This window comes from Tachypleus tridentatus, chromosome 5, assembly GCF_004210375.1.
Source record: "Tachypleus tridentatus isolate NWPU-2018 chromosome 5, ASM421037v1, whole genome shotgun sequence".
Classification (NCBI taxonomy): Eukaryota; Metazoa; Arthropoda; class Merostomata; order Xiphosura; family Limulidae; genus Tachypleus; species Tachypleus tridentatus.
In genome coordinates, this window is record NC_134829.1 from 39,821,888 (window position 1) to 39,848,284 (window position 26,397).

At 34.9% G+C, this 26,397-nt stretch overlaps 1 pseudogene across 1 annotated transcript in view; it reads right to left on the minus strand.

Moving 5' to 3' along the window:
* Positions 1-26,397, minus strand: part of LOC143250338 (neural-cadherin-like) — a 393,110-nt pseudogene that overhangs the window by 71,394 nt on the left and 295,319 nt on the right. Inside the window, exon 13 of the transcript XR_013028146.1 lies at positions 20,140-20,283. The product of XR_013028146.1 is annotated as a neural-cadherin-like (transcript). The remainder of the gene's footprint in view (positions 1-20,139; positions 20,284-26,397) is intronic.

Consider the following 26,397-nt stretch of genomic DNA (forward strand, 5'->3'; position numbering starts at 1 on the left):
CGCAAAATGCATATTTTTTCTTTATGTTCTTTGGCCTTAAGATTTTGGACAGCAGTGTACATCTTCATTGTAAGACTTGAGAATGAACACTATACACACACTTTGGTTTGGAAGGGCAGGCGCTACACACACACACTATTTTTTGAGAAATGTCCATAAATTGGACTTTTGGTCTACTATTTTATCAACGAAAAGTAGAAGTGACCATCATATTAGAGCTTCCTCACAGATGAATGGGTTAAAGTGTTAGGTAACGAGATTCGAACTCTCGACCCGCAGATCGTGAGTCAAGCGCCCTTTACTCAGAAATACAATACCGTTCAGTATACTGATAAAAGAGCTAGCTATTTTATGCCAAATAGGTTTACCATACAATAAAAATATGTTTACAGAAGGCAAGATTGCTAATTTTAAAACCATAAATGGTAATTATTTTTAATTTAAACCGCCAAAACGCAGATATCCATGATTGAGATATAGGATTCCTAATTTTGAATTTGTGGTCAAGCAAACGCAGTCAATCTGTCGCCACAACAACTTTATCCTGTTTAACCAAATAACGGAATTGGTTATTGCTATTATTATTTATAACGGCATTGGTTATTATCATCAACTTATGACGTACCCACAACTGAAACTCAGTCTTCCAATAGGAAATCAAGTTTGTTACCCATTATGTAGCATTCAGGCTGCTACATACGTTAAATAAAACTGTATTACGGCTGAAAAATGTTATTTGTAGGGTATATTCGCAGAAACAAGCGAGATGCATTTTTAAACCAAACTGTTGACTCAACTTTTTTTCTTTTACGTTTATGGACCAAATTCCATCTTTACAATTTTATTGTTCATAAATTTACTTGCCCTTGATGTAAGAATGGTTATATGGGTGTTACTAAAAAAATATTAACGTGTTTAAAAGAATATACTAATTTAAGGAACCGCATCCTAGTTAAATGTGATTTTTTTCTCTTCTAATTTGTTTAAAATCCTGGTTCGGACCAATTATGAACAGAACCTCCGACGAAAATACAACTTGCTGATATTTTAAACTAAGGCTAGAAATCAACATTCTTTGTTCTGCTTGTAATGTGACAGTAAAACTACAGTAATGCTTTAATTACATTTGATAACTCCAAGCAGCTGTCGACATATCTTAATAGTGTATGTGTTTTCTTATAACAAAGCCACATCGGTGTATCTGCTGAGTCCACCGAGAGGAATCAAACCCCTGATTTTAGCGTTGTAAATCCGTAGACTTACCACTGTACCATCGGGGAACTATCTTAATGGTACTTCAACCTCGGCTACAAATAGAAGATTGAACCACAACGCATCACCTTTCCAACTCCGCGCACTTCTGATAGAATAATATAGGGGTCGTTAGTACAAGGAATAATGATCTTCAGAGGAAACAATCCACACAGGAACTTGTTAGCAAAACAGTGTATGCTACAGTCTTGGTAACCAAACACTAAAAATTGTACTATTACAATGACAGTCAGAACATTCACGTTTTTCCTTTTTAAAGTTTCTTTCTTTGCTCCTTTGTGTTCTCAGAATCTTTGGCAATTTCGATTTTTTTCTTAGTTTGTCGAAAAACGCTCAAACGCAAATTTACGTTTTATTTCATACGACCTAAACTAAGAATTCTGAAAAGTGCAAAAACGAAGTGCACGCGATATGTTAGAGGTTTGAAGAAAGATTCTATGCACAGAACGTAAAATGGAATTCACAACTTCAATATTTATTAAATTATCTGAAGAATCTGTTCAGCTAATTAAAGCATGAATGCCGTTCTTGTATTTCAAACTTATTTTGGTTTCCGGCCTGGAGTTTCTCTTCAGAAAGCACAAACATAGTTGTCATCTGTACAACTTTGTCTGTCCATCGGAAGTGTACCAACAATTTGAATAAAGTTGGCCAAGAACAGATTCTAAAGCCTATTGTTTAGGACGGATAAAGTTAACTGTGATATAAATATGTAAAGTGGTTAGAATTTTGTTGCTTTGCTCGAGGAGTGTAGAGAGATCTCGCGTGACTTGATGCGCCTCTTTTAGTTTTCATTAGTTGTTCAACTTCCGGCTCTCTAGACGCTGACAGTACAATAGTTACAACACTTTCATATGTCTCAGCTGGATACCAAGAGTTAATATTCCCCCATGCACGCACACTTCACACCTTGAGTTCAAGATAAATCATGCTAATTATATGTGTAGTTCTCATAATCTCTACGTGCAAACCAACGTACACTGTATCATAATTAATTCTTTTGATTCTCGTGTCATAATATGTGAAGTAACTTGCATTGTATAGTAATTAATTCTTTTGATTCTCGTGTCATAATATGTGAAGTAACTTGCATTGTATAGTAATTAATTCTTTTGATTCTTACGTCACCACATGTGAATTAACTTGTACTGTATAGTAATTAATTCTTCTGATTATTACGTCACCATATGTGAAGTAACTGACACTGTATAGTAATTAATTCTTCTGATTCTTACGCCACCATATGTGAAGTAACTTGTACTGTATAGTAATTAATTCTTCTGATTCTTACGTCACCATATGTGAAGTAACTGGCATTATATAGTAATTAATTCTTCTGATTCTTACGTCACCATATGTGAAGTAACTTGTACTGTATAGTAATTAATTCTTCTGATTATTACGTCCCCATATGTGAAGTAACTGACATTGTATAGTAATTAATTCTTCTGATTCTTACGTCACCATATGTGAAGTAACTTGTACTTTATAGTAATTAATTCTTCTGATTATTACGTCCCCATATGTGAAGTAACTGACATTGTATGGTAATTAATTCTTCTGATTCTTACGTCACCACATGAAGTAACTTGCACTGTATAGTAATTAATTCTTCTGATTCTTACGTCACCATATGTGAAGTAACTTGCACTGTATAGTAATTAATTATTCTGATTCTTACGTCACCATATGTGAACTAACTTGTACTGTATAGTAATTACTTCTTCTGATTATTACGTCACCACATGTGAAGTAACTGGCATTGTATAGTAATTAATTCTTCTGATTATTACGTCACCACATGTGAAGTAACTGGCATTGTATAGTAATTAATTCTTCTGATTATTACGTCACCACATGTGAAGTAACTGGCATTGTATAGTAATTAATTATTCTGATTCTTACGTCATCATATGTGAAGTAACTTGTACTGTATAGTAATTAATTCTTCTGATTCTTACGTCACCATATGTGAAGTAACTTGCACTGTATAGTAATTATTTCTTCTGATTATTACGTCACCACATGTGAAGTAACTTGTACTGTATAGTAATTAATTATTCTGATTCTTACGTCACAATATGTGAAGTACCTTGTACTGTATAGTAATTAATTCTTCTGATTCTTACGTCACCATATGTGAAGTAACTTGTACTGTATAGTAATTAATTATTGTGATTCTTACGTCACCATATGTGAAGTAACTTGTACTGTATAGTAATTAATTATTGTGATTCTTACGTCACCATATGTGAAGTAACTTGTACTGTATAGTAATTAATTCTTCTGATTCTTACGTCACCATATGTGAAGTAACTTCCACTGTATAGTAATTAATTATTCTGATTCTTACGTCACCATATGTGAAGTAACTTCCACTGTATAGTAATTAATTATTCTGATTCTTACGTCACCATATGTGAAGTAACTTGTACTGTATAGTAATTAATTCTTCTGATTCTTACGTCACCATATGTGAAGTAACTTGTACTGTATAGTAATTAATTCTTCTGATTCTTACGTCACCATATGTGAAGTAACTTGTACTGTATAGTAATTAATTCTTCTGATTCTTACGTCACCATATGTGAAGTAACTTGTACTGTATAGTAATTAATTCTTCTGATTCTTACGTCATCATATGTGAAGTAACTTGTACTGTATAGTAATTAATTATTCTGATTCTTACGTCACCATATGTGAAGTAACTTGCACTGTATAGTAATTAATTATTCTGATTCTTACGTCACCATATGTGAAGTAACTTGTACTGTATAGTAATTAATTCCTCTGTTTTTTATGTTACTATGTGTAAAGCAACATGTACTGTATTGCAACTAATTATTTTGGTTCTTATGTTACCATATGTGAAGTAACGTGTACTGTGTCACAATCTCAATGATAAATGCTTCAACAAACACGAGTGTGACACGGTATGGCTAGGTGGTTGATTCACTCGACTCCTAATCCCATAGGTCGCGAGTTCAAATTCCCATCACACCAAACATGCTCGGTCATTCGGCCTTTGGGTATTATAATGTACGGTCAATTCCACTATTCGTTGTTAAAAGAGTAGCTCAAGAGTTGGCGGTGGGTGGTGATAACTAGCTGCCTTCCCTCTAGTCTTGCACTGTTAAATTAGGGATGGCTAGCACAGATAGCCCTCGTGTACCATTGCGCGAAATTCAAAAAACAAATATTTTTTCTCTTTAAATGAACTTACAATACTTTCGCCGCGGGAATGGAAGCCAGAGTTATAGCGTTATAAGTTGTTGAGTTCACCGATGAATTACTAGGGAACAATTATTTAGAGGAGAAAGATTTAAAACATTACAAATTTCTACCAAATGACCTACACATTAATGAAACGATCAATCAGTACAATATTTTTTATAAACTACACGTTTTAACGTCACCTAGAAAATATTTTTTATTTTCTGAGCTATGAAAAGAGTTTCCGAGATGTCTGTATTCAAACAACACCAGCATATGTTAAAATCAGTCACGTATTTAAACAACTATGTCATTGAATTAGGTAAATGTCACGAAAGCTAACATGTTAAAAAAGGTTATGAACAGACATAAGAACGTTTCTTACACTCACTCGGTAAACCACATTCTGTTTGGGAAAGCCCGGCATGGCCAGGTGGTTAAGATACTCGACTCATAATCCGAGGGTCGCGGGTTCGATTCCCCGTCACACCAAATATGCTCGCCCTTCCAGCCGTGCAGGCGTTATAATGTGTCGGTCTATCCCACTATTCGTGGGTAAAAGATTAGCCCAAGAGTTGGCGGTGGGTGTTGGTTACTAGCTGCCTTCCTTCTAGTCTTACACTGCTAAATTAGGGAGGGATATTGCAGAGAGCCCTCGTGTAGCTTTGCACGAAATTCAAAACAAACCAAACTGTTTAGGTGTTGTGAATATATGCAAACAAACTAACTAAAAGTTTCTTAGTCTAAAGGTCCTTTAAGTTAATTACTATGAAAGTATGCTTTTAAAATATTAAAAGCATTTCTTGATAGTTATTAGTTATGGTTTAAATCCGGATTTGAGAAATATATAAGACTTGTGCAAGCTGATAATGCATGCGCTAAGTTGTGCTGTATGTACTTAAAGGGTTTACAAACGTTTTGAAAATGCACATTACGTACATGTCATAGTTATGAGAGTTCAGCTAATTAGCTTATTAGAACTTGAGTAAGTGCAATACTTATGTATAAAATCTATTTGGAAACTTAGTGTCAGTTAGAAATTTGTCATCTATTCTAAGTAACACTAACAGCCGCTTTTTATTAGATACAGCGAACTAGATATAAACTTCCATTCCTAGACTTAGATTATAATTATTATCAGACTTAGGAAATTACAAAATATTAATAGGCATACAAGAAAATGAAACGTTAATCGGTTAAAAAAAATCGATAAAAGAGCACACAGGATGACAAACGAAAGGTGTAATGAATTAAAACAACAACCGAGATTCAAGCGCTTTCGAATGTTTCACTATACTTCTTCAGGTGAATAAAAATCTTTTTCAACATTCCCTTAAACAAGAATAGTCACCTAATCGAAAGCTTCTGAGTTTGGGTTGTTTTAATTCACTACACCGGTTAAAATAACTTATGGTAGGTTTAAAAGAAATTTCGAATTTCAGGAGATGCAACGACATTAACATGACACGAAGGTGTTCATATATTATCATGATTCACAATATCATAACATGAACAAGTTTACAGTCTAATAACATGTACCAGCTTCAGAAGACAACAAAATATCATGGGATGAGAAAATGAGATGTTAAGATATATTATTAGGTTTACAAGATAAGACATATCAGAATGCTACATTACTACAAACAGTAGTGCAATGTTTTCAGCACAGCAACTTCAAAAAATGTTAAAACATTGTTGTGCTTAAAAACAAAAATAAACAATAAATATCGATTATTGTAACAACACAGCGGCAAAAGTGTCTGTTGGACACAACTACCAAAATGAGGACTCGGTTCCTGTAATTTGTATATGCTAAAAACAAAAAGGTTCTCAGAACATATTGTGTTTTATTATTCCTTTGGACAAGAAGAGTATCTTAGCTTTAGTTCAACATGGTTTACCTTGACCTTATACGCATGCTCAATAAATGCTGATAGTACAGAATGTCTTCCTGTACAAGTGTATAAGGTTTCCGGTATAGAAGATGGTTTGATGTGATTTTGGACCAGATGATGGTACAGAATGTCTTCCAGTAGAGTTTTATAAAATTTCCTGTGTGTAAGATGGTTTTGGACCATGTGTTGGAACATAATGCCCTCCAGAAGATGCACATGGTTTTGTGTGGTTTTGAACGTACACACATTATTATGTTGTAACATATCTTGAATATCGATAAGACTTTCTCGTTGTGGCCATCTGTTACAATCATTGATATTTGTGTAAGAATACCTCAGTTAAATATACATTTTATCATTTATAAAGTAATTAGATAAAAGATGGACTGCTCTTTTGCTCAGGAAAATTATCTTGTGATATTCAACATCAAGATGGTTAAAAGTTTTGTAAACACTCGTTCTTTTCCCATCCGTATACACAGCCATCCAATTTTTACGTTTCACACACACAGGTAACCAAACCATGAACTTCCAGTTTCAGCAAGTTTCCCGATCTCAAATAACCTAGAAATCCTAACCCAAAACTCCTGTTTATTTTACTTGTCTTAATTTTAAAGGTATGAATGTTATTTCCTGCTACAGAACATTGTAAAAACCGGTACATTTGAGTTGTTTTTTGTAATTTATTAATATTAACGAATTATAATGTTTTATAAAGTATTGGTAGTTACAACATGTGACCTCCGAAATGTTCGTTTTCAGTTCCAGAGATTTATGAAGGAAATGAGTTTATCATACAGAAACATGAGCTTAAGTGAGAAGTGGAATACCACACTATTAGTTACACTCATATTTACCCAACTATACGTATATAATTGAGCACAAGAGACTTTAATATCCTACCATGTTGCCTCTCGACTGAAATACATGTAAACAATCGCTAAATATACTTATGGTAATCGGTGTTTGGATATTACACGTGAGCACATTAATACCAAAGTTTGTTGAAGGGCCAGTTTTATCGAATAATTAGGAAAGGAATATGACGTTTGAGCTGCGTTAGCAAAGAAACTGTATTATAAGTTTCAACTGTATGACTTTTAAGTGTGAAAAGGTTTGAATTTGTTTGTTTGTTTTTGGAATATCGCGCAAAGCTACACGTCACACCAAACGTGCTCGCCCTTTCAGCCGCGGGGGCGTTATAATGTGACGGTCACTCCCATTATTCGTTGGTAAAAGAGTATCTCAAGAGTTGGCGGTGGGTGGTGATGATAGCTACCTTCCCTCTAGTCTTACACTACTAAATTAGGGACGGCTAGCGCAGATAGCCCTCGTATAGCTTTGCGTGAAATTCAAAAACAAACAAACATTATGTATCAAAATTATTAGCTTTCTGTTTATCACTTTGTATACTGATATCTAACAAAATTATTCTAAAGGACGATGGTGTCAGTTATATATCAATATTGAACAATGTGAGATAAATTTTACAGCGTACAGGATACGGACTGTGACTTTAAAAAGTTATATTTGTAAGTGATTCCTTGACACCATATACCATACGGATAGAATGGTCTGTGGGGTAAATGATGAGAAAAAGAGTTAGATTATGTTACCCTAGGGTACAGGTGGAAGATATAACTGACAGAGCAAGAGATATAATGAAGAGTACCCACAACGATGTACTTTGTTTGTCACAGGGGGCTAACGATATAGAAAAGAATAAGTCACAGAAGCTAACTAATAATAAGTACAAGGGGTTGATAAAATCATTCAAAGATAACGGTCATAACTTAACAGTGTCAGGTGCTGCAAAGAATTAATTGTGAAGATGAAACTTTGAGTAAGACATTACGGCTAAATGCTGGCCTGAAATTAATGGTTTTTTTTACTTCGCGCAAAGTTACACGAGGGCTATCTGCGCTAGCCGTCAATAATTTAGCAGTCTAAGACTAGAAGGAAGGCAGTTAGTCATCATCACTAACCGCCAACTCTTGGGGTACTCTTTTACCAATGAATAGTGGGATTGACCGTCACATTATAACGCCCCCACGGCTGAAAGGGCGAGGATGTTTGGTGCGACCGGGATTGGAACCCGCGACCCTCAAATTACGAGTCGAACGCCTTAACACACTTGGCCATGCCAGGTCCATAAAAGACCAAGAAAGTTGGTGAAACAAGAAATTATGACATCCAAAAAAGAATTTTAGAAAAATTTTGCTGAAAAAATTAGCAGTAAGGATTTTTTTAAAGTACATTGAAGGAAAATAAAATGTGAGTCTGGGGATAGAACCCTTGAGGGATGATTAGAGAAGTCTTGTACCTGATGATTAGGAAATGGCTACTCTATTAAATCCTGCTTTTTCTTCAGTTTTTACTAAGGAAGACTTAAGGAGTATTCCTCATCTTGAACCACCGATAGAGGAAAACAAAGTTGAACAAGACAATTGCATAAATTTTGAGCTTGTTGAAAAAAAAATTGGGAAGTCTGAAGAACAATAAGGCTTCTCAACTAGACAATATTTTGACAAGGATTTTAAAGGAGGTCAAGGAGGATTGAATATGTCAGTCACTTCCCACAACTGTTTTCTAAGTCCTTGAATAGTGGACAAATACAAACAGAATAGAAGTTAGTTATTGTCACTCCTATCTTCAAGGGAGGTAACAGAAGCTGTCCCAGTAGTTATAAGCTTATTTGTCTTACATCAGGTGTGGACAAGTTTTGAAAAGTCTGATAAAAGGTACTTTGCAAAGTAACTTAATAATGGTCAGAATTTATCGGATAGTCAACACTGTTTCACTAAGGGAAAATCTTGCCTTATAAATATTTCGATAGGCTTTGAAAACGTTCTGCATATGTAGACAAAGCTAAGAATGTATGAAGACTTGGTGCATCTGGATCTTAAGAAAGCATTTGACAAAGTGACACATTAAAGGCTTGTAAAGAAATTTATCTCTATAGGTGTGGGGATAAGTTAAATAACTGGATAGAAGAGTGGCTTGATGTTACAAGTGGTGCAAATCGGAGCTCAGTCATAGGACCTTGCTCTTTTTGGTTTACATTATTGAACTATAGAACTATGAGACACGAATATAGATTCAAGCAAGGCAGAAGCCATTTTCAGTTAAGATAATTTTATTTTTTTAAATAGGATGGTTGACTTATGGAATGGGTTGGATTCAGGTCCTTTAGAGGTAATAAATTTGAGTTTAAAAGAAATCTTGATATATGTATGAATGATAAAGAGTGAATTTGTGTTTTTTTAAATAGATTTAGTTTGGCTCACCGCATGAAAAGATGAACCAACAGCCCCTTGTTGTCCCTAAATATTACGTTATATTAAAGTGGCTACGATGTTGCTATGGTTATCAGAAGATGTATTGAATTAACTGCTTTATTGTAGAAAGAAATACGAGCACTAGTCAGACAACAATTATTACTTTAAATGTTACTACAATTTTCAAATTAAGAAAATATTGGTATTTAGTCAAATTTGTCTGTTTTACCAGTCAACATTTATCATTTTGAAAAGTACTGTTAGTTTGATCAATGCAATGTGGATCTAAAAGTGCAAACTGACTGCTAGTGTTTTATTTGGTGGGTAATTGTCATTATGTGTTTCCTGGTGGGACAACAGTGAGTCTTTGGAGTCGCAATGCTTAAAATCAGGGGTTGTGTCTAATTTCCTTTGGTGGACACAGAAGATGTACCTGATGTGGCTTTGCTATAAGAAAACACACGCACACACACATACACACTACTCATTGTATTTGATGGTTTTAGAGGATCGTTCTATAGGATTTTGTGTCTTATATTGTTTGTTTTTTGAAGTTAGTTCAAAGCTATTCGAGGGATATTTGTACTGGCTATTCATTATTTTGAGAAGATAAAGTCAATGGAATGCAGGTAATCAATACCACCCACAGCCACACTATAACGCCCCCACGACTGAAAGGACGAGCATGTTTGGTGGTGGGGACTCGAGCTCGAGGCCCGCTAATTGCGAGTCAAATACTCTAATTACGAGATAATTTCCTAGAAATATATAGAGGATATTAAACAGTGTGGAATCACTGTAGACACGGCTTTCTGTAGTCATTTCTATCGTTGACACTCAAAGAATTAAATTCTAGGCAATGTAAGCCATATTGAGTGTGTTAACCCTAGATTTACATCAATCTCGCATATTCACGTAACTTCGAGACAGCTTGTTAATATATAAGATTCCATCTTGAAACTTCAATTTGACTAGCACCGTTTACTATCGTTTCCTAATTACATGTTTCCGTGTTAAATAGTAATTAATGACTAACAGGTAATCTAAACAGCAGCATCTCCTTTCTGTTTTATCCTTTCTCTCGAATGATTTATTAAAGTTTCATCGATGGTACGCACGGGTTTAATTTGTATCGGCAATATTTATTTTATTTCGGATTGTTGTGCTTAGTTGAAAGCAGAATTATGAACAGATACGGCTAAACAAACATCTTTGTCGTGGACAGGCAGAAGATTAAACAAGATTTGTAAATAACCAAATACATACGTGCAAACAGCAAGTGTACACAGAAGAGTGGATCACATGAAATGGACACAGCAGTTGTGAAGTTCTACGTTTATTTATGAAAAAAAAAGAAAGATGTAGAACAAACACTACACTTCCCAGTAAAACGCAAAGCGTAAAAAGACTCCATTAGGGGGCGAAGTGTAAAGTGTGCTCAAGAAATATAACTTCTAAGAGCTCGGACATTCTACGAAGTAGCTCTTCGTGATTGATCGAGCTCTGTTTTCAAATAAGGATGCTTTGGACTGTGTTTACAAACAAGTAGGCTTAGTTTGGGAGTTACGTATCCGCTGATTTTGATTACTCAATGAAAATGTGATGGGACATGTTTACGCTTGTCTGTAAAACTACAGGTTTTATCACCAATGTACGCTAGTTCAAGTGCAAAAACCCATAAGCGTCAACGTCAATCTCAAGCAAACTTAGTGAAAAATAATCCAGAATATGGCAATAAAGTTAGCATCATTCACTCTTCATCACTGTTGAGGAGGTAAACAAGAACCCGTTTTTAACCTCATTATGATGAAGAACGGAGATGACTGTGACAAATGACAAACTCAACCAATGATGGTCTGTCAACTGAGAGGCCCGGCATGGCCAGGTGGATTAAGGCGTGCGAGTCATAATCTGAGGATCGCGGGTTCGCATCTCCGTTGCACCAAATATGCTCGCCCTTTCAGCCGTGGGGGCGTTATAATGTGACGGTCAATCTCACTATTCGTTGGTAAAAAGAGTAGCCCAAGAATTGGTGGTGGGTGGTGATGACTAGCTGCCTTCTCTCTAGTCTTACACTGCTAAATTAGGGATGGCTAGCGCAGATAGCTATTGAGTAGCTTTGCGCGAAATTTAAAAAAACAAATAAACTGTCAACTGAGACTCGAGGATAAGACAAAATACATAACGTTCACGTGAACTACAATACAGCCGTGGCTTTGGTTAGGTTTGTTTTAAATTTCGAGCAAACCTACACGAGGGCTATCTACGCTAGCCGCCTCTAGTTTAGCAGCAGTAGATTAGAGGGAAGGCAGCTAGTCAATACCACCCACCGCCAACTCTTGGGATACTGTTTTGCAAACGAATAGTGAGATTCACTGAGATATTATAACACCAGCACAGCTGAAAGGACGAGCATGTTTTATGGAACGGAAATTCGAATTCGTGACCCTCAGATTTTGAGTTAAGCGCCCTAACCACCTAGCCATACAGGGCCCACAGCGTGGAAAAGTGTCATTATATCGTGTCAAGTAATTATAAAGTTTGCCCATTGGAAAACATTGGAAACCTTGTTAATAAAAATAACATAAATTAACAGTACACCAGTTGAACTGGCTCAATGTTCCTTCACTACTGAACAGTTGCGATGTGCTTGTTCTGTAAAACATGGAATCAACACTAATGCTTGTTTGAAAAATTGGTTGGAGGTTATACGGTTTATCATTTTTAGTATTTTTCCGCAATATTGATAAAAACAAGAAGAAATTAACTGGAAAAATACCAGAAAATAAAGCTAAAAAAACTCATTCTGCCAAAAAAAAACAGGTGAAAAATGATATAATCTTAAAATCTGTTGACGGGTACAAACAACTTCACAAGAACCAACTCTGGCCACTAACATACCTAAAGGTGGTTATTGGTATCAATTTTAGACAAGAAAGACCGACTTCTATTAGGTTTTCGGATTTTCTGTCGTCGGTAGAGTCACGTTTTTCATAGCGGGAGACCGAATTTGACGGCTTCTCGGTAAAACCATTTAACGTTATAGATCATCATTGATTTTGGCATCTGGAGTTAGCTTTCCAAAACAATGATTCTTCTATTTATCGGTGAAGTCACGTCGTCTCTCTGTTCTTATTCCGCTATCTATTTACTTTGCAATCGTATTCGGCCTACGAACTAGCAATTACTTTAGGGCCAAAAAGAAACACACTTAATTTTAGCAATCAATCCGAGAGAGTATTGAATTGAGTTTGCATGCAACTTTTATCTGTTTCTCAATCTATCATTATTAGTTTCTTATTTTCTTCAGAAAGTATTAGTTCTTTACGACGTTTCCTATAGCAATTCTATGTGACAAATAATATAGAAAGATAAGTAAAGGGTTGGTACAATACAAACATGGGCCTAAACGTGTAAACAATTGGATATCAGTACATTATACAGTATGGAAAGTTGGTAAAAGTGTGTAAAACATACGGAGGGCATACGTACGAGGAAAAAAAAATGAATGATTACATTTGAGTCAGTGGGCTTGTTTGTTTTAGATCAAAGCCATGTTTACCTATTTGCTTTGTTCACCGCGGAGAATCGAACTCAGGATTTTAGCGTTGTCAGTTCTTAAACATATTAATATCCCACCAGGTGAGGAGTCAGTGGGGTGCAATATATTTGGTTGTGTTTTATGCACAAAGCTACACAGAATGGGCTATCTGTGATGCACAGAAACCCGATTTTGTAGCACGTAAGTCCTCTAAGCTTACCGTTTCATATTCGACTGTCAGAAACCTATTCTCTGTAGCATAAACCGAATGCGTACTTTTATGTGCGTGTGAACAACTTGTAAAGTTCTTTTAATTACTTTCGTAGGTTTTTAGTAGAACAGTCATAGTTTATTCAGTATTGCCTAAAACATCAGGACTCTTCGTAAGATTTTTTTTCTGAATTCGTTAAGGTTGTATTTATTAAAAATATGGGCTTAACTGTTGTTTATTAATTATGAACTATACAAACTCAAGTATAGCCTAAGTAATAATCGTCTAATGAATAAAATTAAATCTTAGCTGCTGGAGCTCTGTTGTGAATATAGGCCCGGCATGGCCAGGCGGGTTAAGGCGTGCGACTCGTAATCTGAGGGTCGCGGGTTCGCATCCTCGCCGCGCTAAACATGGTCGCCCTTTCAGCCGTGGGGGTGTTATAATGTGACGGTCAATCCCACTATTAGTTGGTAAAAGAGTAGCCCAAGAGTTGGCGGTGGGTGGTGATGACTAGCTGCCTTCCCTCTAGTCTTACACTACAAAATTAGGGACGGCTAGCACAGATAGCCCTCAAGTAGCTTTGTACGAAATTCAAAAACAAACTGTTTTGAATAATATTTTTAAGTTAATAAATAATGAGACGTTTTAAGTCTGTGTTTGTTTATTTTGTTACTAAGGGCACCAGTATACAACAGTATGTTTGCATCATGTCCACTTCAGGGATGGAACATCGAATTTTAGTATTAAACGTCCCCAAGCTTACCGATGAGTCGCTGTAATTTGTTTGTTTGTTAATCATTTCCACAATCAACCCTTATTACTTTTACACTTAACACCTACAATTCTATTTCCTTACCAATGTGAAGGTGTTCATGTGAACACATTATTACTTTCCCATTTCTGTGCGGGTAAACCGCAGTCTGGTGGTTAAAGTGCCAAACCTTGGATTTCAGGTTCCATTGTTTGCGTCTCATTACTGAAAAAAAAAAAAAAGTGTACTCCACTTTGAAGCCGTGTATGCGTAATAAGGGTGACCGTAAAGCCCCACTTTTCGATCAGGGTCGTATTGACTAGCTGCTTTCTACTATTTTATCACTTCCAAGTTAGGAACTTCTAATATCGATAACCATCGAGTAGTTCTGCGTGAAATTCCATGAAACATATTTCCAAGTATAAATAGATATTCATTTTTCTCCATATTTAAGCCCGGAGTGGCCAGTTGGGTTAAGGCGTTCGACTCGTAACCTGAGGGTCGCAGGTTCGAATACCCGTCGCACCAAACATGCTCGCCCTTTCAGCTGAGGGGGCGTTATAATGTTACGGTAAAATCCACTATTCGTTGGTAAAAGAGTACCCCAAGAGTTGGCGGTGGGTGGTGATGATTAGCTGCCTTCTCTCTAGTCTTAGACTGCTAAAGTAGGGACGTCTAGCGCAGATAGCCCTCGTGTAGTTTTGCGCGAAATTAAAAACGAACAAACAAACAAACAAATCGGATATATTTCTTCTTATGCAATAACTCTACAAGATGTGTCTAGTCATATGCTTCCCTTGAAATACTGCGTCTGTGACTACTTTTCTCATTTAATCAATATCAATTAATTTCGACCAAATAATGAATATGAAAAAATAAGTAGTCATTTTTATGCGTCACTCATAATGCATTTAAAAATAAAGTGTCCTGATATCATGCTTGTTGCTTCCTTCGTCAGGTTACTTAATTCATGTCAGCAAATGTCAACGTCTTTGAAGACAAGACATGAGTTTCTGAGAAAAAAAGCAGAGCACTGAGTTGTAATTAACTTAAAACTTAGGTGTTCGCCCGAGCAAATTTTGTCTGTTATCACTTCATTTAAATAATTATTCTGTTTCAATTAACTTTAACTTGTTTGAAGACAAGGTACAAGTACAAGATTGAGTATGTTATAATAAAACGATTTTGAATAAGCAAGTAAGCAAGACACGTGATAATCACGGCTGACGTAAATTTCTGATGGAATGGAATGTATCAGAACTACAAATTGTATTGTTTAAAGTTTTGTAGGTACTTTGATGAAATTGGTTACTTTCGGGGAGAATAAGTAATAGTTTTGTTTTGTTTTCCGATGCAAAATATTTATTCACTCAAATCATGTGTGTTTTCTTAGAGCAAAACCACATCAGGCTATCTGCTGAGTCCACCGAAGGGAATCGAACCAGTAATTTTAGCGTTGTAAATCCGTAGACTTATCGCTGTACTAGCGGGGTACACACTCAAATCATAAGAATGTGTTTAGACTGGGAATTTAGAATTCCCAAGACGGGGTTATCTCTCACACTTAATAATACTGGGAAACCATAACCACCTAGAAAAACCCCAGCTGTGATAAAGTGCAGCGTCTTGTAAGACGGAAGAACCTGAGAAAAAGTCAGTGGAAAAAAACAAAATGAAAACAGTCCGTGTAACCTAGACAACAGTGACGACATAATCAAAAAAAATTATAGTCTGTAAATGAGTCCAACGGAGCATGGGATCACCAAGATATGGTTCGAGTCACACCTCGCGTTCAACAGTTGCAAACCTGGAGCTGCTGGAGAATAATAAGAGTATTCATGCTATTCTATACAAAAAGTATGGATTTCTATGTAGTGGAGCTGTTGAAATGGACGCGAGGAAACAGTTGCCGATGAATACTAAATGATTTATGTAAAGTATGCAATAAGAAGTGATATGCTTTGGATATGACAGCCTTATGATGAAACCGTTTTCAATGGAAACCACGCTGCAGAGCAATTGTTAAGAGGCACTGTCGTCAAATATAGCATAACCGGGAGTTGCAACATGGACTGTATTGACGTGGCAAGCTCATATTGTCACGGTGCCATGTTAACTCTAGAAATTTACGGTTTTAACTTTGACTTTATAACGTGATTAAATGGACATAACAGTTTATAACATACAGAACTGCTATCTTACACTGAATTGAAAAGGAGACAAAAATATACCAATATATAAATCAAATACCAAATCAGTTTACCAAAATTAATAAACATACAAATAGTTTATTTTTAATCTGTTCAGTGCCGTAGACAGTGTCACGGACGAGTTAATTCGTTCTCAATAATACCTAACCTAAACGCTAGATGTCAGCACCATACATGCATTTGACCTACTTAAAAATTGTTTCACTTTCGATCTAAAATGGCGTCACGAAAAAGTTACAAAATGAAGAAGCATTACTGTTGTATTTTGGACTTGGTTCGGAGTTGCCGTAGCAGCTGAAATACTTGGCAATGGGCAGGTTAAAACTACAAAAATAAGTTTAATGAATGTTTGATATTCTAATTAATTTATGTTATTTATTTTACGGTAAATTCCTATACCCTTACCTTGCACAACATTTTGGAAAATTAAAATCCACTTCCATTAATGCAGCGATAGCAAAAAGACTTTTCCTCTGACACCAAAAACGTTTTTATAAATGTATTTTTCCATTATGATTTTAAGCAAGGGTATTTATAATGGGTCTTTTCGTAAAATGTTAAATATTTTAACACATACATAAGTTAATGGTGTGTCTAATGCATATTTAATTACACGTACTCCAGCCTAAGATATTCCCCAGAAGTGAAGTTACTTCTTCAGAGTTTCATACGCTAAGAAAATATGAAATTTTTAGCAGCTCGTGAATCGGTTTGTTTATTAATTCCATATCGTTTTTATCCAATATTTCTGTAAGTGTGACGGTGGCTCTACCTTAGTTACTAACTAATGCCAAATTGACAAAAAAAAAAGACGTTAATATCAAAACTCCAATCTCAGGTTTAAAGATTTTTTGCCATTTCGTATCAAAATCTGTCAGTTAAGTTTCCAGATAAGTTATTCGCTTATGTATCATTGCTGACAGCCTCAGTTCGATACCTCATTCCAATGACGTTTGTTATCAGTAGCCATTGGCTTATGCACATACTTTTGCACTTAAATGGAAACACCATCTTGTATTAAAATAATAATAATCTTACGTAGTCCTGAGTAAGAAAAATTATATTAAAACGAAAAAAACTGCATCGAAATTTTCACCAAAATTGAATAATATTCAAATAAAATTTAAAACAAATCCATCAATAGTGGTTTCTAACACTAATTCAGTGTTTCTGGATAGTTGTTTTTGTTCCGTAATGAAAAACAATTTCCTCAAATGAAAGCAATTATACTTAAGGTCTTTCAAAGTTTATTTTTCGAAAACAGAACAACGGTGTTAACACAAATTGAAACGACCTCTGACTATCCATTTTATATCTAGTGCTGACTGAGAGGAAAAACTAAGTACGTGGAGATTTATAAAATAGACACAGAATTAAAAAAAAACACAAGTGAAACAAGTAAAAGAAAAAAACATCTACGCACATATAAAGAGAAATGAAAATGGTACTTAAAAACAAATATAACTTGATAAAACTATTTCTTAAATCTCCATTTTGTGTCGAACTTAAAGCCAATGCAAAAAATTAATGATAATATAAAGACAGAAGAATGATATTTTTCTTCAACTAGTTTGTTCCGATAGATATTGTTTCTTTTGAATTTCGCTCAAAACCACCCACCGCCAACTCTTGGGAAACTCTTTTACCAATGAATAGTGGGATTGACAGTCACATAACGCCTGAAAGGGCAAGTATGTTTGGTGTGACGGGGATTTGAACCAGCGACCCTCGAATTTTGAGTCCAATACCTTAAACAGCTGGCTATGTCTGGCCAAAATGCTAACTTCCCATGCCGAGAATCGAACCCGAGCCTGTTGGGTAAAAGCCAGGTATCCTAGCCACTAGACCACATGGGATGTATATTTTTTATTACTTAATTTACTTTCTGCTATCTATCTGCGTTAGTCGTTTATAGTTTTGAATTGATAGCCTAGAGGGAAAACAGGAAGTCAACAGCACACACCAACCAATTCTTACACTACTCTTGTTTGACCAGACAGTGGAATTTGACCCTCATTTTTATAGCGCACTCACGGTCCTAGAGTATGGAGAGCAATTTTTGGTGGTAGTAGAACGCGAACACCAATGAACCTCTTCTCTACTGTTTGGCATGCAAACCACGAGACCACGCTCTGCCTAAATCTTGAACTTTAACACTATTTATGAATTTTTAATTAAAAGTATTTTAACACCATTTCAGGAAGCATTTCTAGCGTTTCATTTACAGATGGCGCTATTTTTGAATTTTATACAAAATACAAGTGTATTATCTTTCGTTGTCTGATATGTAAAGTTTTTTCTAACAACAGCATCTGTCACGTGATTTATGTGACATTTCTAACAATCATAAAAAATTATATTAGTCTGTAAATTTTTCCACATTTGTACATCACATATTTCGATATCAGACAATTACACATCTGTATTTAGTTTGCTGCTAGGATGTGATACTTCATATTTTTCAAGGATTCCAAAACTGCTCGAATATAAATCCGAAGACAAAAATAGTTACTGAAATTTTGAACTAAATGAAAATAAGATGATAAAAAGAAAACATCGTTCTTGTGTGTTAACATGTATGCACATCACTGTGTTTGGAGTGTAAATAATTGTCTGATTTTAACTTAGATTTGTTTGCTTGTAGTTAGGCACAAAGCTACACAAAGGGCTAACTGTGCTCTGCCCACCACGGGTATCGAAACTCGGTTTCTAGCGTTGTAAGTCCGCAAACACACCGCTGTGCCACTGTTTGTTTGTTTTTGTTTCTGAGTTTCGCGCAAAGTTACAAAAGAGCTATCTGCGCTAGCCGTCCCTAATTTACCAGTATACGACTAGAGGAAAGGCTGCTAGTCATCACTACCCATTGCCAACTCTTGGGCTACTCTTTTACCAATGAATAGTGGGATTGACCGTCACATTAAAACGCTCCCACGGCTGAAAGAGCGAGCATGTTTGAGCGACGGGGATTCGAACCCGCAAGCTTCAGATTACGAGTCGAACGCCTTAACCCACCTGTCCATGCTGGGCCCGCTGTGCCACTAGAGGACGATTTCAAGTTATAAATATTACTTACGTTAAAATTATTGGAAAATAAATAAGTCTTCTATACGTGTTGTTATTATTACATCACCATTAATTTTAATAAATTAATTTATGTGCAATTATTTTAATTACACTGAACAACAAAGATTTTGCTTCTTGAACACTGTTGAGTGTTCCTTATAGATTTTTGACAGCTGATCGCGAAAATCACATCCAAATTTGTCCATCACGTACCGTTTCATCGAAATCTTCAGTTTTGCTACAATGGAAAAACGATATCAGGGCAACTGGAATCCGTCAATGCTTACTGACTACTGTTGGATACTGCAACGTGATGCACCGGACATTGAATACAAACGAAAATTAGGAGCAAAACACTTTTAATTATGTTAAACTTAATAGCGTATTAGAAACATAAACGCACATTAAATACTTTATTGCCGGTGAATAGTTAACTGTCTATTTCTCAGAGTTCCTACGTGATGAAGCAAAACCAAAACTATATTTGTTCATACCCACCAGGTACCTGTCACAATCAGCAAAAACTTTACAGGAAGCAAAACTTTTCAAAAAAATCGTTGTGCTGTGTTATCGCACAACTGCCGATTCATAATTCATTTAGAGATATTGTTCTCTGTCCAGTAATATTTATGTTAATATTTTGTGTTTAAAAAATTATTAAAGAAAGAAATACTTTTTTTAAAATTAATTTCTCTAACTTACACTCGTCCTTATCTTTAGCTGTAACTGTTATCACAGTATGCTGGATGTCTTCGTCTTCGTTCACTTCAGCCTCATATAAGACCTGGTCGAAGTATGGTGGGTTATCATTCTTGTCACCAATACCAATTCTTATGTACTTGGTAACTGGATTAGAAACAGAAAAAAAATTGTAAAAATAGCACAGCGAGGTAACAATATGTAACAAACTGTCACTTGCTAAGAAAATCTTTATTACGTTTTATAAAACCATGATATTATTTTTGTGCCGTTAACATTTATAGATTAATTTAAGTTCCGATCGACAGAGTGCTTCGATAAAAAAATAATAATACATCAACAGGTTACGTTAATACCAAAACTAATCCATGTCTCTGAAAAGAAAGGACACACTGTAAATACACATACAGTGTTAAAAGTTAAGAGATTACATTCCTCCGGAACAAGAATTACAGTTACGTTCCGGGTTCGAATCCCCGTCGCATCAAACGTGCTCGCCCTTTTAGTCATGAGGGCGTTATAAAGTCACGGTCAATCGCACTATTCGTTCGTAAAAGGTTGATATAAATACTGACTCCTTATATTATTCCTCGGGGAAGCCGTAAGGGTACGTGTCATGTTTGGTAACAATCAGTCCAGTTGATCGCCAGTTTTCAGCGAACATACTAATAAATTTCCAATAATATTTTATATATTTGCACAAGTGGTATGTTCAAAATATGCTGGCCCTTGTCCATCATTATCTTTCTTCAGGTAGTTCTACTTCTGTGTTTCTTACATCACCTTTTACCACCACATACTCGAATCCCAGTTCGATTAAACATGCTCACCATTTCAGCCGTGGGGACGTTATAATGTTACAGTCAATCCCACTATTCGTTTATAAAAGAGTAGCCCAGGAGTTGGCGGTGGGTGGTGATTACTAGCTGCTTCTATCTAGTCTTTCACTGCTAAATTAGGGACGACTGGTGCACATAGTTCTCGTGTAGATTTGCGAGAATTTCAAAATCGACAAACAAACAAATCGCCACCTACTGGAGGACTAACCAAATAAATACCAATTCATTTCTTTCACAGATAGTAATTCTCCAACCTCAAACACTTTATTGGCTTACTTCATGTCAAACAAGGACTTTGATGTAACGTACACTAAACCCTCTTATGTAACTACATCGTATCTGTGATAATATATACTTACTTCTTTTAATACACATATGTTTTCAAATTACATTAAAATTACACGCACACAATTGCCATATACAGCTTTGAAATATAATCTTTAAACGGTATTCCCGAATTATCCTTTAAATGATAATTGAAACCTAGTATCCCTACTTCGAAGTGTCTTAGAAAGTTTGATTTCTTTCAACTACTGAAGATAGATACTCATGAGTTTTGCTTGAACTGTGGGAAAAATGAGCTGATCAGCAAGGTGTAGGCACATAGCTGTTCTTAATTAGAAGTGCTGACCGAAGGAACGATAGCTAGTTCGTAGCACCCAATACGTAGTTAGTCTTAACCTAAAAACAGGATTCTCTGTCTCTTTTATAACAAGCCTACAGCCAACTTTGATGGGTGTATTTATTGTTAACACTGAAGAAAGAAAACTAGAAGTTACATAGCTCTTCAAGCATCAACTATATAATTTAAAATAATTACACTTCAAATAAGCCTTCAATCCTATATTATATTTCTTAAAGGTAGGGTAAGGCCTAGCAGTTACCGTCTTGAACAGTGGATGAAAGGTCCATGATTCGCTTTCTGTTATCGTAAGAGCACGCTCCGCACGTCGGAGCTTTAAGTGTATTAAATGGTTAACGATCAAACTGGATTATTCGGTTAGAGTAGCCCAAGAATTGGCGGATGATATTATTGATGTTTTTGTTTTAGTCTCTCAGTTCAAAATTAGGAGGGCCAGATAAAGTAGTTTCTGAGTAGCCTTGCACGAATATCTTAAACAAACAATTCATTCCTTTAGGGCGAACTGTATGAAATCAGAGGAACAAAGATTTAGTGTTATAACTTCAGTCATAGATAAAGGCTATAAAATTTATACGGAGATGGTTACTTCAAAAAATGATTTCTGCTTTAATAAGCAGTTTAGGGAAAGTTCTATATTCCACAACTATTGTAATCTCCTACTAATTTGTCCTATTGTGTAAGATTGTTTATACGCTTTTCGTTTAAAAGTTGATATTACTTACTTGACAGTAAGATGTGAATTGTTATTGTTTTCTTATTGTGAAGTACACAATGGACTATCTAAACTATGTCCATGACGGACAAACGAACACCGATTTTTAGTGTTGTATATCCCTAAACTCAACACTGATCAACCAGGGAATTTGATACGCATATGTTTTTACAAGATTATAAAACATACACCAGCTCCTTCACTTTTAATTGTTATTTTTCACCGGTATTCTTAACACCTTTTGAATTTGCCACACTACACATACATTATAAATTCTGCGCAGTTTTTGTGGTTTAGTGTTATAACTAACGCTGTTGACTGGCTGCTTCCCTAAAGCTTATCACTTCTGAAGTAGGGACGTACGTGCGTAGATAGCTGTTTGTCTGAAACAAATGTACTAGACCTAGAAAGGCATACAATTGAGCTACAGCTAACAGTAAACCAATACTAAATCGATCAGACTAATAAATACGTAAGAGGACGTTTACTTAGCCGTCAGCTAAGTGTGTTAAATTAATGCTAAACGAACATACGAACCAACAAACATATACCGAAAAGCAGTGTTTCTAATTTAGTAACATAAAAACGAGAAATACCTTCAACGCGAACTGTTGTAATAAATATTCCAAATGTCCCTCTGGGTTTCTACATCCTGATTGTTTCCTCCTGTCTGCCTTTTCGAAACTAAGATAATTAACACAACGTTACGAGGATATCCGAGACAAACAACTCATTTTGGCGGACGAAGACGTGTATGGTTTGTATAGAATATTTGCGCAAAACTATGTATAAACAATACCAGCGCTAGCTGAGCCCTTCTTTTGAAGCAATGGAAGACAGGTAGCCAAAATTACCCACCGTCAAACTCTTGTGCTGCTCTAAACGAGCAGAAGTTTGACCACCACTCTTATAACGCACCTACAGCTCTGAAACGCGGAATTACAATCATGAATCATGACTCTACACACACTATCCCCTCGGCAATGTATATATAATAGACAATTATTCTACCGCCTCCGAGATAAATAAAAGTTCTCTATGGCTGGGCCCGACATCGCCAGGTGGTTAAGGAACTCGATTTGTAATCGGAGGATCGCGGGTTCGAATCCCCATCACACCAAACATGCTCGCCCTTTCAGCCGTGAGGGCGTTGTAAGTGACAGTCAATCCCACTATTCGTTGGTAAAAGAGTAGCCCAAGAGTTGACGGTGGGTGGTGATGACTAGCTGCCTTCCCTCTAGTCTTACACTGGTAAATTAGGGACGGCTAGCGCAGATAGCCTTCGTGTAGCTTTGCGCGAAATAAAATAAAACAACCCAAAACAAATTCCACGGATGATAATTGAACAACGGAACAGATAAACACATAAATTTATTTACGGTTAAGTATTTACAATTAAGGGCTGATAAACGCAGGGAATTGAAAATGTTAATACTGATTTAAAATACGATAAAAACGTCACACCATATCATAGCTCCGGTATAACACCACCTAAACCTAATAAGCACTTTGTGAAAGCTCTGGTTATCGTAATTATCAGTATATTATTTAAACACCTAAATTTAACCTAATTTTATTATCGAATCTTTAAAGTATATTTGTAATAAAAGAAACATATAGGTGTTCTTTTTACTGTCGGATTGTCCCTTTTATTGAAGTCTCTTCACGAAGAAATGAGATATTCCAAAAACATTGCCAATACAACCCGTTTGTTTGTTGGTTTTCGCGCAAAGCTACACAACGGCTATCTGCGTCAGTTGTCACTGATTACGAAGTTTACACGCTACAAGTAAGGGGCTAGTCAATGACATCCACCAATAGCTCTTGCAAGACCGAACAGCGGCATCTAACTGGTACTCTTAAAACGCAATCACGGCCAGAGAACGGAGAGATATTTATTTATGGTAATAGAACACGAACCCAGTCCATAACGTCAACCGCTTGATCATTCATCAATTATTAATATTCTATTTGCATTAATATACAGTGTCAATATTCAAGTGTAATTAACATAAATTATAAAACACTATAGTTAGAAAGACTCAGGAGAAGAAAAAATGTACTTTCATAGTAAAAATTAGTTAATACCAGGTCTCTATATACAAAAATAGACAAGAAATAATAGTAATGGATAAGAGAAACTTTATTTTAGAAATTTAATGGATATATTATTTCAAATGAAAAGTCCAAAAATTAAACGGAATTAGTAAAATGCAAATTTTTAACCATTGTTAATGTTTTTTTTTTGTTTTTTAATTTCATGCAAAGCTACTCGAGGGCTATCTGCGCTAGCCGTCCTTAATTTAGCAGTGTAAGATAAGTCAGCTAGTCATCACCACCCACCCCCAACTCTTGGGATACTCTTTTACTAACGAATAGTGGGATTGATCGTCACATTATAAAGACCCCACAGCCGAAAGGGCGAGCATGTTTGGTGTGACAGGTATTCGAACCCGCGACCATCAAATTACGAATCGAGTGCCTTAACCACATGGCCATGCTGGGCCAGTATGATGGGTCAACATCTATTACAGTACCATAATTTTCCCGTGCCGGGCCTAGAATTTGTGTCCAGGAGGTAACTAAAATTGTCAAAGATAAAGTAATACTCGAAGGTGATATACTGAATGCCTTAAATACAAGATCATTTCTTAACATCCTAATAGTAATAATAAATACAAGATTATTACTAAACATGCTAATAGTAATAATAAATACAATATCATTACTTAACATGCTAATAGTAATAATAAATACAAGATTATTACTAAACATGCTAATAGTAATAATAAATACAAGATTATTACTTAACATGCTAATAGTAATAATAAATACAAGATCATTACTTAACATGCTAATAGAAGTAATAAATACAAGGTTATTACTTAACATGCTAATAGTAATAATAAACACAAGATCATTACTTAACATCTTAATAGTAATAATAAATACAAGATCATCACTTAACATGCTAATAGTAATAATAAACACAAGATCATTACTTAACATGCTAATAGTAATAATATATACACGATCATTACTTAACATGCTAATAGAAATAATAAATACAAGATCATTACTTAACATGCTAATAGTAATAATAAATACAAGATTATTACTTAACATCTTAATAGTAATAATAAATACAAGATCATTACTTAACATGCTAATAGTAATAATAAATACAAGATCATTACTTAACATCCTAATAGTAATAATATATACAAGATCATTACTTAACATGCTAATAGAAATAATAAATACAAGATTATTACTTAACATCTTAATAGTAATAATAAATACAAGATCATTACTTAACATCCTAATAGTAATAATAAATACAAGATCATTACTTAACATCCTAATAGTAATAATAAATACAAGATCATTACTTAACATGCTAATAGTAATAATAAATACAAGATAATTACTTAACATCCTAATAGTAATAATAAATACAAGATCATTACTTAACATCCTAATAGTAATAATAAATACAAGATTATTACTTAACATGCTGATAGTAATAATAAATACAAGATTATTACTTAACATCTTAATAGTAATAATAAATACAAGATCATTACTTAACATCCTAATAGTAATAATAAATACAAGATCATTACTTAACATGCTAATAGTAATAATAAATACAAGATCATTACTTAACATCCTAATAGTAATAATAAATACAAGATTATTACTTAACATGCTAATAGTAATAATATATACAAGATCATTACTTAACATGCTAATAGAAATAATAAATACAAGATCATTACTTAACATGCTAATAGTAATGATAAATACAAGATTATTACTTAACATCTTAATAGTAATAAAAAATACAAGATCAGTACTTAACATCCTAATAGTAATAATAAATACAAGATCATTACTTAACATCCTAATAGTAATAATAAATACAAGATCATTACTTAACATCCTAATAATAATAATAAATACAAGATTATTACTTAACATGCTAATAGTAATAATAAATACAAGATCATTACTTAACATCCTAATAGTAATAATAAATACAAGATCATTACTTAACATCCTAA